The sequence below is a fragment of the Mustela nivalis genome, assembly GCF_964662115.1.
Source record: "Mustela nivalis genome assembly, chromosome: 2".
Lineage (NCBI taxonomy): Eukaryota > Metazoa > Chordata > Mammalia > Carnivora > Mustelidae > Mustela > Mustela nivalis.
In genome coordinates this window covers 111,345,600-111,364,951 of record NC_139021.1, presented here as the reverse complement: position 1 = coordinate 111,364,951, position 19,352 = coordinate 111,345,600, and the positions used below count along the sequence as shown (strand labels likewise).

The following is a 19,352-nucleotide window of genomic DNA, read 5'->3' as shown; positions in this document are numbered from 1 at the left end:
ATATTTGTATACATGCATGCAGAATTTTAAAAATAAAATTATATTATGCACATAAGATATTTTTAACTAAAGATTTGTCATTTAGTGTTCCAGGAACTTTAAAAAAAGAAGACTTTTTTTTAATAAAGAATAAAATTTGTTACATATTTTTAAGTATTATTTATATTACTCAATTTATCTATAATCACAGATACTTTTGTCTCTCTGATTAGGTAAAAACTCAAAGGAATTATGCTAAGGTTTCTTTCCACTGTTGTTTTGATTCTTCTGTTCACAGATTACAAGTAGAGTTTGTAGTATATATTTTGTTGTCCAGTGCATATAATTTTATTATAGTAATTTTACTGAAGCTTGTGTATGTCAGCAAAAAGACTGCAATCCTTCCTCCCATTGCTGATTTTTACACGAGTATATAACTTTTTATGTTAAAACTGGCATATATGTATTGAGTACCTACTGTGCACAGACCCCTGCCCACCCAAAGCTCATGTTCCCATCACAAGTAGGACTCTGCTCGGCAAAGTGTAAGTAAGTAATTCCGTAAGCCTGAATTCAAGAAAGTCACCAAGCTGTTTCCAGGTGCTGTTAATTTTGTCATGAATTCATGCACGGGCGTATCTGGACCTTTCTTGAGTTCAGAAGCAGCCTTGCTCCCTTTCCTCTCTCCCTGTCAGGACCGCCATTGATCCACATTGCACCTTTCTTTTTTGTCTACCCGTTGCAGGTCCGGGATGTTCCTTCCAGTTCTCTGTTCTCGTTGTCCTTTTCCTCTGTGTTCTCAGAGCGCCTTACACTCGCCTTTCACTGAACTGACCTTATTCTCTGCAGCGGCGACATTGCTCCTTGTTGCTTCCAATGCTGTTGCAGTTTCTGCCATGGTCCTACCATCCCCTTGCATTTCCCTTTCTCTCCCATTTTGTTGTCTTACCATAACATCTTTTAGCTCTTCTGTAAGAATTCATGATTTCTCCCAGTGCCCTGAGAGAATTAAGCGAATGCTCCCTGGGATTTCCCTCTTTCCTGAAATGCTTTCATCCCCTGGTTTCAAAAGCTATGGCGATCCTCTAATTCTCTCTGCGGCAGAGTTTTTTCATCTATCTCATTTTTGTCTTGTTCTATTGATGTTTGCTTATTTTTTAAGTCATTCACTTAATTGAAAAATATATTAGTAGAAGATCTCCACATGTCAGGCACCAGAAGGAAAATGGTGAAAGGGAAAAAAAAAAAAATCCTAGGAGTGGCTTCCAGTCCCATTCCCTGCTGTGAATGAGACTATAAACAAGCAAGAAACCAAATATCCAGTATAAACTGGGGCAAGCTATTAAAGAAAAAGAAGGGAGTCCTTCAAGAGAGAATACCAAAGGGGGAGGAGTCTGCCTTTCACTGGGTGATGCGCTAGACCTCCTGGGAAGTGACAGTTAAGATGAGACTTGGAAGATGAAAATGAGCAATCCAGATAAAGAAAGGATAGGTGTGAACTAGGCAGGTATGAAGCACAGCAGGTGCAAATGCCCTGAGGCTGGGAACGCTCTTGCTCTTCTCTGTCCTAATCACTCTACAGAATCTAAAGTGAAAGAGATGGACAAAACCAGGTCACTCCCAGGCTTGGATGTTCTCGGAGATGCTATAAGAAGTTACTAAGATGTTCAAGGAAAGGAGTGCATGGTCTGACTGAGACTTTAGATCTACCGTGGCTGCTCCTGGGAAGCACAAGGTGGAAAACAAGTCTGTTAGGATGCAAAGTCAGTGATCCGAATGAGAAGTCACAGTAGTTCAGATATTGGCAAAAGGATTCAAGATGTATTTTTGGAATTGGAATTTTGGGTTAAGTGAACTGGATCAAATGTGGCATAGAGGGTTTCATTAAATAAGAGGAAGAAATTGCTAGGCTTTAGGTTCAAGCAATGGAGTGGATAATGCCACGCTCTCAGCAGAGAAACAGGTTTAAGGGTGAGAATCAGGAGTCGAGTTTGGGACACAATTGTGATGCCATTTGAAAAATAGACAAGCTTGGGACTTTGAAGGGAAATCTTGGATAGAAATATAAATTTGGGAGTCCTCGGGTTATGGAAGGTGTCTCACATCACGTGAATGGATGAGGACACCATGGGTAAAAGCACAGAAAGAGAGATGAGTAGATCCAGCTGGAGGGCTGACTTGTGTTCTCAAAACCATTCCAAAAGAAGTCTACAGAAGACTGGAAAGAACTGAGGCCAGAGTCTGCCCCCGGGTCCCACTGCACTGGGCTAATTTGTCTTTGTTGGTTGACTTCCATATTTCATTCTCTGTTGTAGGAAGGCAATTCTCCACATCAGTTTGCTGTAGGCTTGGTAACCACTCTTGATACATCCGCTCACATGAAACAGCCCTCCATCCTCTAGAGAAGAAAGTAGACGTTAATACCACTCTGTTTGGGAAAGTCCTTATCTGCCTCCATGTGAAACCCTGAGTTACTGAGAAGATGGATCAGAGAAAATCCCCAATTTGCTTTTCATGACCGTAAGCCATGTGTCATGTTCTTATTTTAGCCACATATCCCATCCTCATTCTCAACTTTGATCACTTTAACTTAGGGAGTGCTGATAGGGCTTTAGGATTTCCTTCTCTCTCTGTCACTTCCGTCTGGTCCCACTGCTCTGTACTTAATAGTAATTCTTTGAATTTTGAAATTCTTTGAAATGTGGTTGGCATCATTCCCTGGTTTCAAAACCAATTAGTTGGGGGTATTTTCTTTTTATTTCTTTAATGTCTCTTGGCCATTTCCAATTCTGAGAAGAGCTTCAGAAATGTATACATAAGTTACCATCTTTGCCAAAAGTTCTGTGGCAGCTGGCATGATTTCTTGATTCCCCTACATGTCCTTAATTCATATCTAAATATTCTCAGAAAAGTGTTAAAAATAGACCTTTTCAAATTCACAACACAACAAGGACTTGTGTTGTAATGTATACTAGATCACACCACCTGGTCCCCTGTTCATTCAATAACATATTGTTAACAAGAGAGTTTAAGATTCTAATGCAAATGAAAAGTGGTATATCCAAACAATGGAATAGTATTCAGCCACAGAAAGGGGTGAGATATCACATGGATGAAACTTGCAAATGTCACACTAAGTGAAAGAAGCCAGTCACACACACACACACACACAAAAACGTATTACATGGTTTTGTTAATACGAAATGTCCACTGTACACATCTATTGAGACCCAGAGTAGATCAGCAGTTACCAGGAGATTTGTGTTGCATTTGCTTGAATTTCAGTGTACCTCTAATACTCTTACATGCTTTTTCCAAGATTCTCCAGCATCTGTGTCACCTACCTCCTGATAACTTTTTGCCTGCACTCCAAAAACACTGGTTCCACTCCTCCTGGAGACCTGAGGCCTCCCTGAGGACTCGACGTTTCTGTTTCAGTCTGGACTGGTTTTCCTCTAGGCCTGCTCTGTCGTTCTATTTTTAGGACTTCCTTTTGCTGTTCTCCCTCCCCTTTCCCAGATCCCATGTCTTCCTCTTTCTTGGTTTACTTTCGCATTTTCCCAGGACACGTTCTCCCATACCTTGCCAGGAAAGGTTGCATAGGTGATAAAAATTCGGAATCCCTAAATATCTGAACATCTGTCTATTCTTACCTTTGACTTGATTGATGATTGCGTGAGGTCCGGAGTAGTTCTAAATCGGTGTATTATTCTACAGGTGATTCTTGAACGTGCCTTTGTAACTCAATTAATATGGTAAGTACTAGAAATAGAAATGTGAGTGAGTGAGATATGAGGAAGTCAAAACAAGGGTAGATTCTTCTTTTTTAACTTGATTTTTAAAAAGAGAGAAAAGGGGGATGGGGAATGGGCAAAATGGGTGAAGAGAGGTGGGAGACACAGCTTCTAGTCATGGAATAGTAAGTCATGGGAATATGAGGCAGAGCATAGGGAATATAGCCACTGATATTGTAATAGCATTCTGTGGTGACAGATGGTAGTGACACGTGTGGTGAGCATAGCATCAGTATAGAGACATCAAATCACTATGTTGTGTATTTGAAAGTAACGTCACAGTGTGTCAACTCTATGTCAACAAAAAATAGATTTAAAGAAATGAAAAAAATAATACAAAATAGAGTGCTATGTAAGTAGAATGCAAGATAAAAGTTTTCTTTTTCTCCTTTTACTAAAAAAAAAAAAAAAAAAAAGAGCGGGAAGAATAGGATATCTAATAGGCTCTAAGAAATGACCCAAAGGAGATTAAAATGTCAAAAATGAGATGAAAAAGAGATAATTCAAGAAGACATGACCTAGGTCCCAAGAAAGGGAGGACAAGGAGCGCAGTAAAAAAGCTGGCCTTACACAAGAGGAAGAGGGTTTTTCCTTTTGCATCACAGGGAAGCAGATTGAAAGAGGGAGAGTGTGGGTTGATGATAGAAGGGAAGGAAGTTGAGAGTCTTTATTTATTTAGGAAAAGGCCGGGGTAGGGCTGAGGGAGAACGGGGGAAGTGGAAGGGACAGAAAGCACAGGCAGAGAAGGTTTGTGGAGCAGGAGAGAGCCGGACCCAGGAGGAGGCCAGGTTTGCCAGGGAGCTCTGGATGAGGAGAAGCCCCTCTGCTCATGGCCCAGCCCTCAGTGGCAGACTCCTGCGGGTCAGGGCGGACACACACTTCCCCCTACTCATACTGCGAGGACTCAGATCACCGGGAGGCCTGGACCGAGGGTGACCCGGAAGCTTCTTCAAAATATGGTGGCACACACAGCTCTCCTGCTTCAGACTGAAGAGCCGGAGGCTCTGCGAGGGGGAGGCAGATCACAGGGCTGGTGAACGGTGACACCAAGAATCAGCCCGGTGGCCTGAGCCGGTCCAAAGCCTGAACCTTAAACAAAAACGCACACAAATTTTGTATGCTCATTACTTCATTCAGTCAGTGCACGCTGAACAGTCTGCTGCTTGAATTAAGAAGGGGAGAGAAAGTCCCCTGTGTCCCATAGTAGCCGTCCCTTTGGGGCCTGACCCTCGCCTACTGCGGACAAATCATGGGAGGAGAGCTCGTGGGGCCCTAGAATTCCTCAGAGTGCAGACTGAGAACACAACAGAGACCAAACGGAGTCTTCCGGGAGGCCCTCTGGTCAAAACTGGGACCCACGCTCTGTCTGCAAACCTCAGAAAGAACAGTTAAAAGTAAAGTTAGGTTCTTCTTCAAGTTACTATTCTTTGGTTGGAAACTGTTAGCTCGGACAGCACTGTCCACTTTCTAATCTAAGCCATATCTGTAATTTTAAGTTCTCTAGGAACCATATAGTTTTTAAAAATATAGATGAAATTAATAATATTTTCATATAAACCCATGTATCTAAAACTTATCTTTTTAACCAGTAATTCCTATTAAAAAAAACTACCGATGAGATATTTTACATTCTATTTTTCATACTAAGTCTTCAAAATCTGGTGTGTCACTTACACTTAGAGCACATCTCAGTTTGGACTTGTCCTAGTTCAAGTGCTCAATAGCCACAATGTGACTAGTGGCTTTAGTAAAGGGCAGCACAGAGCTAGGACAGCAAACTGTCTTCTCCAAAGTCCCTCTTGGTGATGCTCTGTAAACTGAGAGACCACAACTCCATTCCTTCCAGGGACCTTAACCTCTCATGTTACAGACACGGAACACCGGTCAAGACTTGACATCACTTGCCCAAGGGTGTCCACTGAGTTGGCAGAAACCAGGATGAGCACATTTTCAAATATTCTAACTCCTCATGCTATGATGTTCCCGTAAGGCCATGCTACTTCCTCTCATTAGGTGGCGTTCACAGATTTTATACTGGATAATACCCTCGGTATTTTCCTTTCTCAAGGCCAATTCTTTTCTCTGAGCCCCTCCCGTCTGCCATTTCCCTACCACGGCATTTTACATATGGCGGGTACTCTATAAACGGTGTCTAATCAAATGAGTTTGGTTCAGTTTGTACAAGCAGTAGCCATACAAATTATCCTTCAACTGTCTCTTCGTAGTTATTCAAATACTTCAGGGTATACGTATGCCACGTGAAGCACTTGTCAGGTGATTGTGCAGGAAAACAAAACTTAAGATGACCTCCCATGAGTTATTCTGTAGGGTTCTGAAGCTACCTGCTATGGGATATCATATAGTCTTTTTCTGGGAATCAGAGTTGGCCAGAATACATCCCCTGGGAGAGTGAAGGCAATCTTTTCTCATTCCTGCATGTCTGAACTCTCTCCCACTTCTCCTAATTTATCACAGATTACGGCTAGTGATTTTGAGACCATTTTCGTGTTTCTTCAGCACCCTGGAAATTAATTTGTTAGGACCTTTAGATGAATGTTCTCTTCTTTACTTCTCCCCAATCAAAGATCTTCACCAGTGACTCTCAAAGCGTGGCCGATGGCCCAGTGGGATATCGAGACCCTTTAAGGAGAATGACGAACGGTATTTGCCGTCAGGGATAAAATTCAAGCTTTTAAGTAAACATTAGTATTTTAAGAAACTTATATCTGCCACTTTGAACTTGACAGCTTCCCAGTATTTAAAGACTTTTCTAATGAGCTCAGGGTGGTGTTAGCAAATGTGATTTTTTTTTTTTATGTTTACAGTGAAGTGTGTCAATATTTGAAATACTACACAAATCAGTGAGCCAATATTTTCTAAATAATCCATTCATAATGTTACAGAATTATACATGAGTAAAAGACCATTCAGAGAATAAGATAGGAGTGCCTGGGTCGCTCAGGCAGTTAAGCATCTGCCTTCAGCTCAGGTCATGACCTCAGGGTCCTGGGATCAAGTCCCACATAAAGTCCTGCTTGGGCTCCCTGCTCTGCAGAGAGCCTGCTTCTCCTTCCCTCTCTGCCTGCCTCTCCCTTCGCTTGTGCTCACTCATGCTTACTCTGTGTCTCTGTCAAAAAAATAAATAAAATCTTAAAAAAAAAAAAAGAAGAAGAACAAGATATACTAACAGGTTCAAATCAAACAAAAGGTTCAGTACAAAAGGTTCACTGAGGGGTCCCAATCCCACACTGCAGTGAACTTTTCAAAAAGTACAACTTGAGTTTGATAGTATCAAGAATACCTACAATCATCTAAAAAGGCTCTTAAAAAACTTCTCCCTTTCTAACCAAGTATCTGGTACAGAGGCCATATTTTCTTCATGTGCTACAACCAAAACAACATCTCACAACTGATGAAATGCAGAAGCATATATAAAAATCCAGCTGTTTTCTATTAAGCCAAGTATTAATAGATATAGAATTTTTTTAAAAGCCACCCTTAATTGCTAAAGTTTTGTTTTGGAAAGCATAATTATCTTCACTAAAAACATTATTTATGTTAACATGTAATAAGTTTGTTGTTATTTTTAATTAGTAAATATTTCTCAGGTAATAATGTCTCAGATTTAATTTCCAATAGGGTAAAATATCTGTAGGTAAAAATAACCTACACACGCAAAGCTTTTCAAGGTCCTCAATAAATTTTAAGAGTCTGAAAGAATCCTGAGACCAAAACACGTGAAAACCACTGCTTACCCGGCTGTCCTACTCATTTCAACTTGACAACTGTGCCCTTTAAAGAAAAAAAATAATAAAGATTCTCATTTGGTTGTTATAGGAAGTAACTATGTAACACAGTAGCTAGTGGTCTAGGCTCAGGAACCAGATAGAGGGGAACTCAAATCCTGGTTCCACTACTTACCAGTTTTTCTGTGCTGACCAGTTATCGAATGTCAGCCTCCCTTGATTCCTCACACATAAGATGGATATAATTGTGCTTCCTATCTTTTTTTATTTTAAGATTTTATTTATTTATTTGACAGACAGAGATCACAAGTAGGCAGAAAGGCAGGCAGAGAGAGAGGGGGAAGCAGGCTCCCTGCTGAGCAGAGTCTGATGTGGGACTTGATCCTAGGACCCTGGAATCATGACCTGAGCTGAAGGCAGAGTTTAACCCACTGAGCCACCCAGGTGCCCCTGTGCTTCCTATCTTACAGGAATTAAATGGTAGCACTTGTTAAACTCTTAAATCCAGAATTATCACTATTACAAGAATTCACACTGCTTTTTAAAAATAATATGGCACTAATGTAACAATGAGAGATATTCTAAAGCCTTGAAATTGTCTTCCTTCATCAGGAAGTTATTTTTCCAAACATAATACCAGTCCCATTTCCTCCAGACTCGCCTTAATGATGTCGTGTAACAGATTTCTAAGTATTAGCAGCATTAAACATTGTAATTTTTTTTTTTTCTGTTATGAGATTGGAAAGCATGTATTGGGCCTATGAGACAGGTCGATTTTCACGTGACATCTCTGTAATCACATCCACAATTGGGAAAAGGCCCTATTACAAACGCTGATTCAAAGAGTTAACATGAGGGGGCCTGGGTGGCTCAGTTGGTTAAGCAACTGTCTTCAACTCCGGTCATGATCCTAGAGTCCTGGGGTCGAATCCCCACATTGGGCTCCCAGATCCATGGGGAGTCTGCTTCTCCCTCTGACCTTTTACCCTCTCATGCTCTTGCTGTCTCTCTCTCAAATAAATAAATAAAATCTTTTCAAAAATTAAAAATAAATTAAAAATTTTTTTAAAAAGCAAAGAGTAAACATGAGCAGGTGAGCAAAGCAATTTATCAGGCACTGACTCTGATGATGAGCTTGGCAATTATCTAGTGATGACTCTCTTAGGTTTCGAAATTGCTTTTGCTGCAGGTACACAACGTAATGGACCCAATTAGGGAACATTCTTCGTCAACGCATGCTTGAGCTCAGACATTGTAAGTTGCAGAACATATGTAACATGTTTTTTTGGTTTTTGTTTTTTTAAAATTTTTTATTTATTATAAACATATATTTTTATCCCCAGGGGTACAGGTCTGTGAATCGCCAGGTTTACACACTTCACAGCACTCACCAAAGCACATACCCTCCCCAATGCATATGTGACATGTTTTTACATATTAAGCCTGAAAAAAAAACACTGTCACAGAAAATTTGCATAATCATCACAGTTGGACCTATGATAATGCTAATTCCTTATTCAACATAATTGACAAACAGCAGGAACTTCTTCATATGTAACTCAAGGAGCCACATGAATGTACTTAGGTTAATATTTTATCAAGGATCCCTGTAGCTAATTACAGTCCAATACAGTTTACTTTTCAAAGCCTCATCCACCTTAAAGAACTTAGCGTCATCATTAAAATTGGACACTTAGTAATTTACTTTCAACTGTGCTGATTCTTTCCCGTCATTTCCATTTTTCTATTGTCCATCTACTGGTTTTTATTTCTAATTTCGGATATTGTATCTTTGGCCATAAAATTTCCATGTGGTTCTTTTTATAATTTGGTTCTCTGCTGAGAACTTCTATCTTTCTGTTCAAGTGTGTTTATCTTCACCTCATGGAGCATAATTGTAATAGTTGCTTTTATGTCTGATAATTCCAACATCTGGGTTACCTCGTGGCTGGCATCTCTTGATGGACTTTTTCCTTGGAAATGGGTTACATTATCCTGGTTCTTCCTTCTTAAGCAATTTTGGATACTGGGTTGGATCCTTTGGGTACATTTTTCTGAAAAACATTTTATTTACTGGTTTGTTTGTTTGTTTGTTTGTTTAAGCAAGTAATCAACACAGTCAGGCTCAGACCGCAAATTCTCTATCACCTTCTGTTAGTGGTGGTTCCCATCTCATTTTCATTTTTTTGTAGACTTTGCTATGGTTCTTTCGGTCTGTCTTGAGCACGCCCGCTCCGGACCGAGCTCAGGACTTGGAGAAGTTCGTATACACAATGAGAGGGTCCCCCATCCCAGCTCTCCCCGTTCAGGATTTTCCTCCTTCCCTTAACCCACACTCTCTGGCCAACAGGAGACACTTTTCCTGGTTTCCTCTGGCTAACAGGTGGATTTCTCCTAGAGTTTCAGCTGCTCGTGTCTCCATGGCTGCACAGCCCTCAAGTGGGATGGACCCCTGCCACAAAGCTGTAAGACAAAAGAAAGAAAAAAATAAAAGCAAATCATCCTCATATAGGATGCTTCTCCGAATCTTAAGCCTCCTTCCCGGTCTGTCTGCTTGTGTTTCCTTCTGAGTTCTTAGGTATTTGCTTCTTTGCATTTGGTCCAGTTTTTGACAACCACAGTAGAAATGGCCTTGACTGGTTCTACTCCACCTTGGTTGGAATCAGAAGTTCCCGCATCTACTTCTCCAAATTTTACCTTCCCCTGCTTTCCACGCCACTCACTGTGCTCTAGCCTTTCTCTTCTTATAGTTTCCAAAAGGGCTAAGTTTGTTCCCGCAACAAGCTGTTGTACTCTCTCTTCCTTCTCTGTTCACTGCTATAAAAGGTCAGTGACCTTTTCTGAGCTCTACAGCACCATCATTACAAGTGGACATGCTAAGCACGCGGCATACACCTGACAGGCCACTGGTCGACCAGCTTAATGGAGAACGAATTTCTTTAAACCACAGCGCATCTCTAAGTTCAACCACAAGTAAGGTACAAGTTTATTCAACAAATTTAAGGCCAAACTGGCCCATCTTGCTCTCGTTCTGGGTCTTGCCGTAAAAACATGTGTCAACCCCTCACCATCGTACCTATCAAGAACCTTGCAAGTATGCGGAGTTCTCTTTCATGGTACAAACACCTGTTAGACATTTCTCTTCTTCATTCATTTTGCAGGACTCAAGGCTTGTAATAAAATGGGCTTTTCTTCTGCCCGCGATAAACGATATTGGCAGGATTCCATTACTGATTGTTTATGCATTCGTTGTTTGTGTTGTAAACTTGATTACGTGTATGAGGGGGCAGAGTGTCGTAGTGTGGTCAAGAAGCATAGTTCCAGTGGGCTCCAGTTCCGTTCCCTCCATACTAGTTGTGAGGCCTGGGCAATTCGAATACTCTTTCAGGTTTTGTGCATAAACTGAGGTGAAACCACCCACCTTGAAGGGTAGGTAAAGCCCGGCAAGCATCTGCCGCCGCGGGGCTGGCACAGCGTTTCCCTCGCTGCCCTCCAGTACTAAGGGATAGCAGGAGCTCCCCGAGCCCTCTTGTCTTCCCTTTTCCTTCTCTTCCCACTTCAACTTCCTGCCTTTCTGATCTGTGTTTTGGTCTCCAGGTAGGTGACTTATCACAGGACTCCTACGAGTTTCAAATCTGTATCTTCAGGTTTTCTGAGGTAGAACTGTGTAGAAACTTCCTTGGGAAAGATTCGAGCAGCCTAAGGTTTTCAAGTACTTGTATATAAAAAAAATCAAAACCAAATACTCAAAATAACTTTCTTTTTAAAGAAAAAAATACTCTCCATAGGAAAGCATTTCTGTTTTTATGTCCATCGGTAGCCAAATGGAACATGATATAGACATTTCCAGTGCCCCAACTTTGGTTAAATGCACAGGCCTGAAAGCAATTTATTAATGCACACATCAAGACGCTACTAACAAATTCATTAATATCCAAGAGTCATTCCTCTATGTCAAAGTCATCCAAGGCTGACATTACTTTCATTACAGTGAACTGTGAGATTTCATGGAGAACTATTTGCCTGAATCAAACTATTTGAAACCCTGAAGTTGGACTCCAGCACTCCAAAATTTAAGGCATCCACCCACCCACCCAATGCACATTTATAAAACTTCCCAGTAGGGCAGTTTAGTGAGAGATGAAAGTAAAAACTGAAAGGCATTTGTCAACATAAGATATCATGTGGACAGCTGTATAGAGTGGGGAGAAAAATCCCGAAGGTGCACGTCAACTGATGCCAGTGAATTACAGGCTAATATAGAAAGCCACACAGGATCATTTTCAGAATTTCGCTGCGGTGAACAGTTGACAATCTGCAACACTAGAGCCTTGTTCCATTGCAAACAAAACCTCTGACTCAAGAACAGATGAGAAACCACATGCAACAAGAGACATAAATTATATTTAATTAAAAGAATGAAAAAAATATAAATCCTTGTTAAACACTTCGTTTAAAAATACACAGCTCACTGTATCATTGTTGATCAAGTCTTAAAGTGAATTCTTACTTGTAAAAAAAAAAAAAATAAAAAAAAAAATAAAAATAAAAAATAAAACCTAAAAAAAAAAAAAAAAAAAAAAAAATACACAGCTTTATTTTATAACCTGGTAATGCTCAAAGATGGCAGCCGACTTCATTCATTCATGTAAAAATATTCTTTAAATGTCAATCAATACATTTCTAAGTTATGTGTTGCCCTGCCGCCGAATTTTTTTCACCAAAATCCTCAAATAACTACCAAAGAAGACCTGCATGTTTTGTTAGAAACCCCCCATTATATTAAACATGGTGAATTCCAGAGCTGAAGGTGAACCACGCATGAAATACTGTCTCATTGAGATGCTGGAAGTCACACAAGCACAGATTTCAAAACAATTGACTGATAAATAAGCAGTAGCTTTCCCTTTTGGGCAGGTGTCAAATCAATTCAGACCAAATTGAACACCTGTTTGGGAACTATAAAAACTGAAAAGCTCATCCTTCTCCAACCTCGCAGGATGTGGAAAGGCAATAGTGAAATGAACTATTGCATGGTGTCTCATAGGTTCTGTTTAACCACTTAACACACAATCCCAAAATGCACGTTTAAAATGGTTTTTGAGGAGACAGATCTACAATATTCAGCTTGTCTATGCTAAATAAACGTTAACTATCTTACTTACTCACTTATCACCCTGATGCTAACAGGATCTACACATCATGAGGAATCCGGGGTCTTGGACAGGGCTCTGCACACGATCTGCACCTACAGCACTAAAGTCACTGATTATTGTCCGATGTGACTCAACGCTTTACAAATACGTGTCGCATATACTAAACTTAAAGGCTATGAGTATGCATAGTACAAACTTCACTTCTTAAAGAATACACATGAATATGCAGAAAAAAAATGATTGCAGAGTCACAGAAAGTATCCACAATGGCCATGTCTCCACATGGTCGAATTATGAGTATTTTATTATTGTTGTTATGGGAAAGGATTCTCAAAAGAGCTAACTGAAGAACCAAAGGGTATTACCACCAACGAAATTATTCGTCCTTTCCTGTTTTCACATTATCTATTTTTAAAGTCACTGGCCAATAGGAATTTGCCAAGAGTGGATAGCAACATTCTAATACACTTGTAAGAAGGAAGCTCCTTGAAGGATGGAGAAAAGAGCAAGATCATGGTTACAAGAGAATAGACTTGCTCCAAAACCAAAACCAAAAAACAAAACAAAAAACCGAGAAGCAACTTAGTCGTTAGGTTTCCTATGGCTCTACAATTTTACAGAAAAACCGATCTCTAACTTTAAAAGTTTTAAAATACTGTCCTTATACCTGTTTGGACTGATGCTATCCATCTCCATTCAGAAACTTTTCTCTCTGTGCTTGTGAACAGCACGGCCCATCAAAACCTAGACTTCAGTCATCAAGATGCGTGGCTTGTTATCTGGCAGGAATTAAAGAACAAAAGGAGTTGGACATCAGCAACAAATTCCGGAGATTTAAGGGCTTGATGTTTCATCTGCCTCTGGGAGCCTGCAGGTAAACACGGGTGGTTTTTACTTCTCAGTAGAAATGGTGGTGGCATTCACTGAATCCCACGAACGCAAGAGACAGTGTGGACAACACGCAAGAACAATGCTCCTACGTCTCAGACATTGCCAAGATCCTCTTATGAAACCCAGTACTTAAAACTCCAGGATGGTAACCCTCACAATACCAAATGGAAGTGCATACACAACCACACACTTTGCATACTTTTTTAGATGATTATACATTATTCACACTTACTGTTTTTTAAAAGCCACACAACAACATGTAAACCTGAAAGGACATGAAGTCTCACTGTTCCATACACGGTCTGCTTTACTTCTCCCAACATCCCTACAAGCTACACCGTCACCTACTAGATCTTACTGTGCTCCGACAAAAGGAGGATACGCCTTAGTCTTTAAACTTTGACTAAGATTAGAAATCACAAGATTAATTCAAGCACATGGAGTCTTTCAGACTACTCAGGACTATCAATATTCAAATGGCACAAGTCATGATGAGTAGATGAGGCTTCCTGTATGTTGATGGCAGTATACAAAGGATGGAAAAGTCACCATGTTTAAATCCGAAGTATCAAATCTATGCGGGGAGATTTTCCTTCAGACATCTGGCTAAGTGGGGGGGAAAAGACAATTTTTCAAGACTCTTAAACTTTTTCAGGACTAGAATGTTATTTCATGTGCCTGAAACAACTTACTAAGTGTTGGCTGCAGCCCTAAAAAAAGGCAGGTCTCTTATTAAACATGAGTAGTTGGGACACTCTACCCTCAAGCTGACAAAGGCCCATGTTTTCATAACCGCAGGCTTTGAAGAACACGGGGCGGAGGGGTGGGTGGTGGTGTTACAGAGAACCACATCTGGCTGCCTTTTATTTTAAACCTCAATTCAAATGATTTAAACAATTCAAACGACCAGTACTCTCATTTAATAAAACACCCACACAGTGACAAGAATGAGACTTTAATCAGTTTTAAGTGGAGTTTATAACACTAAGAGATAAAGGGTTGTTAACAAACACAGTAACAAACGGACATCTGATTGGTATGAGGCGTTATCCTGCACACGTCATTATGTGTTTGTGTATCCTCAGTGCATAGCATTTACACACAGAACCACGACTGCACAGCACGAGAGTATCTGAAGAGGCTGAATCGCAGTAAGGCTGTTTAACAGACTGAAATGTTGAGTATATATATGCTCTAGGAAAACAGACTGAACTGCTGAGCTGGCAGGGTGGAAGGCAGCTCTGCCAGACACTGCCGTTAGAGCCCCCACTTCCGTGCACAGCCCCACCCCTTCCGTCTGCATGCATGACATATGAACAGTATGTAAAGGTACACGAGTCACTTTGTGGCGACCACGGCCATCGTTATGAACATATTGCACACATTTTCTAGAACTAAACATGGAACTTGTACCCTACTTTTTATTTTTTAAAGCTGAAACATTTGATGCTGCCGGTAAACTCTACTTGAGTTTATAACCTGTGCCACAGCAAAGAACCGGGATGCTAGGTATCCAACTGCCCTGTAATAATTATGGCAAAAAAAAAAAAAAAAAAAAAGTTTGCGAGGAGCTACAGAGGACTTGGGATGGCACAGGGCCCAACTGTATAAGCTTTCTTAAAAATGATGCTTTCAAGTAACTTCAGACATGTAAGCGGCTGCACATCCAAAAAGTCTAAGTAAGAAAACATTCCAGAAACTCAAAGAGATTACCTACAGAATGCATTTCAGGCTAATTATGAATACTGTCATAAATAAAGTTTTAATTAGGACTCAAAAACCTTTCAGTCATAGCAATTCTTGTCAAATTCTATGGGGATGGAAACTGAAATAAAGGAGAGTAGTATGTATAATATATATATATATATATATATATATATATATAATGCCATTTTTCCATTTCCAATGACTACATCATAAAATGTAAGCAAGGCTTCTCAAAAACATTGAAACATTCAAAATCAAAACCCTCATTCAGACCTTCACATTCCAAAGGAAAAATAATAACAGTGCAAAAGCCTATTATAATGTCATTATTGATGACCTGGCCCTCCATGTTACATATTGGAACAACACAAGTTATGTTTTAATATACTGTGCCCAAAACTGTAACAAATAACAGTATTAATAACTATCATCAAAACATGAAGAGTGGATTTTCATTTTAGTCAATTTTCAGCTTTTATGAAAGATAAGGTGGCATATAAATTTCAATGCTGAGATCTTAGGAATAGCTGTTTTCTAACTTCACCAATTTAACTTGAGCAGTCAGTCAATTCTCTCTATATATCAATGTTTAAATACAAATGTGTAAATCCTAAGAGCTTTGTTAAAAATGTAAAAATTTTATTTGTTGAATGAAACTGATGAGGTATGGAAAACATGTCAACATTATTTACTAAGAATATTTTAGATGAAGTTCTGCCTTATCTATTTAACCATCAAACTCTATAAATGCTGCTCTAGTAGGTCCTATGCAATCTGTATTTGTAAATTAACTAGGTCAGACCACAGCTAGTGAACAATTTCAGCACCAATAAGTTATTGAAAATGAGATTTTACACCATTAAGAAATAAATTGGCTGGATATTTAAATGTTTCAAGATTAAGGTACAATTTGAAAGACACCAAATTTCTGGGGGAAAAAAACTTCTTTTTAAATAGTATCTTCACATTAGCTTTACAATAGTAGTTGTACTCTGCTTAGAATCATATGCAGTCTGGGCATATCAAATATATGATATTTAAGAAGTGAAATTGAAGCCCTAGTCCTAAGTCTAGCACTATGAAGAAATGATTCAACACTGCACATTTAAAAACAAACAAACAACAACAACAAAAAAACCAAGAACTATTCTTTCAATAAAAAATTGATAAAAGCGTTATGTGGGACAATTTCTACTGAAAAAGTAAATGCCTTATTATTTGTGCAGTGTTGAAAATTTACTGCAACTCTAATTTCCTATTTAACACAAATAATGTTCTTTTAAATATAAACATTATATGTATTCAGTATTCAAGTAAAATTCCCTAACAGTTAATGACATTTAAAAAATGTGTAAAACTTGCAAAACTCATTGTAATAGAATGTGTAAGGTCAAAAGGGTGGAACAGCTGACAGCTATTGGATTGAGTAAGTGCATCATAAATCTTTAAAGAAAAAAACAATTACTGTAGAATTTCAAATTGAAATTTCCTGTGCAGCATTACAAAATATTTTATATTCAATGAGAAAAAAGAAGCTTGCAGGCAGCACATGAAGCATCCACAGCAGGTATATGATTGAAAACTAATAAAGTAAGTGTACGTGGTTGACTGATGTAGGGACTAATAGCATCTGACTTTTCGCACTGGCCTTGATTACACAGGAGATGGAGCAGTCATTACAATTCAGAAAATGTATTTTAATAGATCATTGTCGATTTTTATAATGTTTCAAGCCCATTCTTTGTTGATAGCCTCCTCATTTATATGGTTAAGTCATTGTTGCTGTGTTTCTTATCTATGACCACATTGTTTTTATATCCCTTCATTTGTGGATTCTTAACAAGTTGTGGAAGGTTCATTCCTGTACCCCAATACAGAGTCACTCTCTCTAGCTGCCTTTTCTAGCACCAATATGCTTTAAAAAAAAAAATAAAATGCACAAAACAACAAGCAGTGACAGCGGCCAGTTCCTCAAACATCCAGATTAATAACTGTAGCATGCTAAAGAAAGGTGCGTGAAGTAGCTGGAGATGGTATATGGTCCAGAGTCCAGCTAACAGATATCCCTTTCTGAGCACTCCCTCCATTCCCCTAACCCGAATACATGCATTAGAATGTAGCAAAACCCTGGAGAAACTCCTCTTAGCCAACTGCCAACTTATCTGTTACCACAAGTGCAAAGGGGTAGGATGTGAACCTGTGTTATCACAAAACTCTTGAGCCACTTCAGTTGGTGACAGAACACAAAATGAGAAATTCCTACGTATACACATCAGTCTGTCTCCACTTTTTATAAAACTGGAATAAAATGGGAAAGTGCCATCTTTATTTATCCTAATTGAATTTTAAATGTCCTTTTGACACAAAAAGGTATATACATGACACAGCTACACAACCTTTTTTCAACTGGACAACAAGTGTCAAAACCCTGTGGATGTATAGGGTAAAACAAGATTGGTCAGGAAAAGAGAATTGTTCCTTTAACTGGTAATCTGACACAATGTCCTATTGCCATTAAAAAAAAAGACCAATTTCAGTTTATTCAAGTTTGTTTTCATGGTGTTTTATCCCTCCTGATTAAAAAAAAATTCAGACTTTTGTAATTTGTGTATGCTGATCTTCATCAAAAGGTTCATTCTCTGGATCAGAGTCAGTGGTGTCAGAATATCTATAATGATCAGGTTCATTGTCACTAACATCTGGTGTTACAGAAGTTGAACTGCTAGCCTCGGGATTTGATGGCTCCTCTATTGTTTTTCGTGAAGTACAGTTTCACCTAGAGAAAAAAGACAGAGTCTAAGTGGAAAATCCATAAATCTGACTAATCTTAAATGACTTAGTAGAGATACATATTTTAACAGATTTGTTTTTTAAAAATGCAATGACAAACAGGATCTTGAAAAGGCAGCTATCTTTTAAATGACCGTCTGCTTCAGATTTCCAATGTTTTCTTGTTATACACTGAAAAGATACACTGGGATGTACTAACATAATAAGCATAAGCTGTAAGCATTAACTAAATAATTCTACTGAAAAAAAAAGCACTGAGACTGAAGTTTGTTGGTCATTTAAAAAGTGTCTTTTCAATAAACTTCAATGTACAAATAGCTGAGATCCAAAAGAATGTTGCACTTACTACCACGCTGAGCCTCAGTGTATTTTCTGAGACAAATAACACTAAACAAGTACTACATTATAAAAACACTGACTAGCAGCGATGTTTGGGATCCTGTCAGCCCTGAAGGTTAAGAACATCATACAGTGATCTGACAGTGGACAAAGGGCCATCACAGCAGTGCTGGAGAGCCGTCCAACAACTCAGCGAGGCAGGGATTTCCGTCTCCCCGGAGAGGAAGCAGAGGCGCAGAAGGCAGTGGATCTGCTCTATCTGCTCTATCTACAACCTACCCCTGACCCACTACCTAAAAGTCATCCTCACTTCTCCTCCTCTTACATCCAACATCCGTTCCATCAGCAAACCCTTTTGGGTCCACCCACACGATGCCATCTCTACCTCCTCTGACAGCTTCTCAGTGTGCCCACTGCTACCACGCTAGTCCCTGCAGCCACCACCTCTCAGCTACATTAAACCACGGTGGCAGCTTCTCACTTCATCTCCCAGCTCTGTCCTTGCCTCCTCTCCAGTCTACATTTTAAAGACAAAATTCAGATGACATCCTTCCTGTGCTGGAAACACACCAATGTCTTCACAGTCAGACCGATGTGCTTTAGTCAAAATGGCTGCTTGTCTACTGCTCCTCAAACATGGGAGAATCATTCTGTCTCAGGGCTGTTGTATCTGCCCTTCCCTCCCATCCCAGATGTTTGTACTGCTCACTCATTCCATGTGGGCCTCTGATAACAGGTCACCTGCTGAAAAGGTCTTCTCTTAACTATTGGGCTAAAAAACACACCAAGATCGTGCTTTATGCCTCCTCTGCTCATTTGTTCATAAACACTTACAGCATTATATCTGTTTACTGATAACTGAAAGAGTTTTAATTTGTAATCACAAATATATATTCTTGTAATATTAAAAAATATTTAATATTAAAACAATAAAACCAGAGGAAGTCACA

The 19,352-nt window shown here is 39.4% G+C and overlaps 1 pseudogene across 1 annotated transcript in view; it reads right to left on the bottom strand.

Annotated features, from left to right (window-relative positions):
- Positions 1 to 14,505: 14,505 nt before the first annotated feature.
- LOC309859847 (phosphatidylinositol 3,4,5-trisphosphate 3-phosphatase and dual-specificity protein phosphatase PTEN-like) overlaps positions 14,506 to 19,352 on the bottom strand; it is a 136,160-nt pseudogene continuing 131,313 nt past the window's right edge. The window contains exon 20 of the transcript XR_014316666.1: positions 14,506 to 18,049. The product of XR_014316666.1 is annotated as a phosphatidylinositol 3,4,5-trisphosphate 3-phosphatase and dual-specificity protein phosphatase PTEN-like (transcript). The remainder of the gene's footprint in view (positions 18,050 to 19,352) is intronic.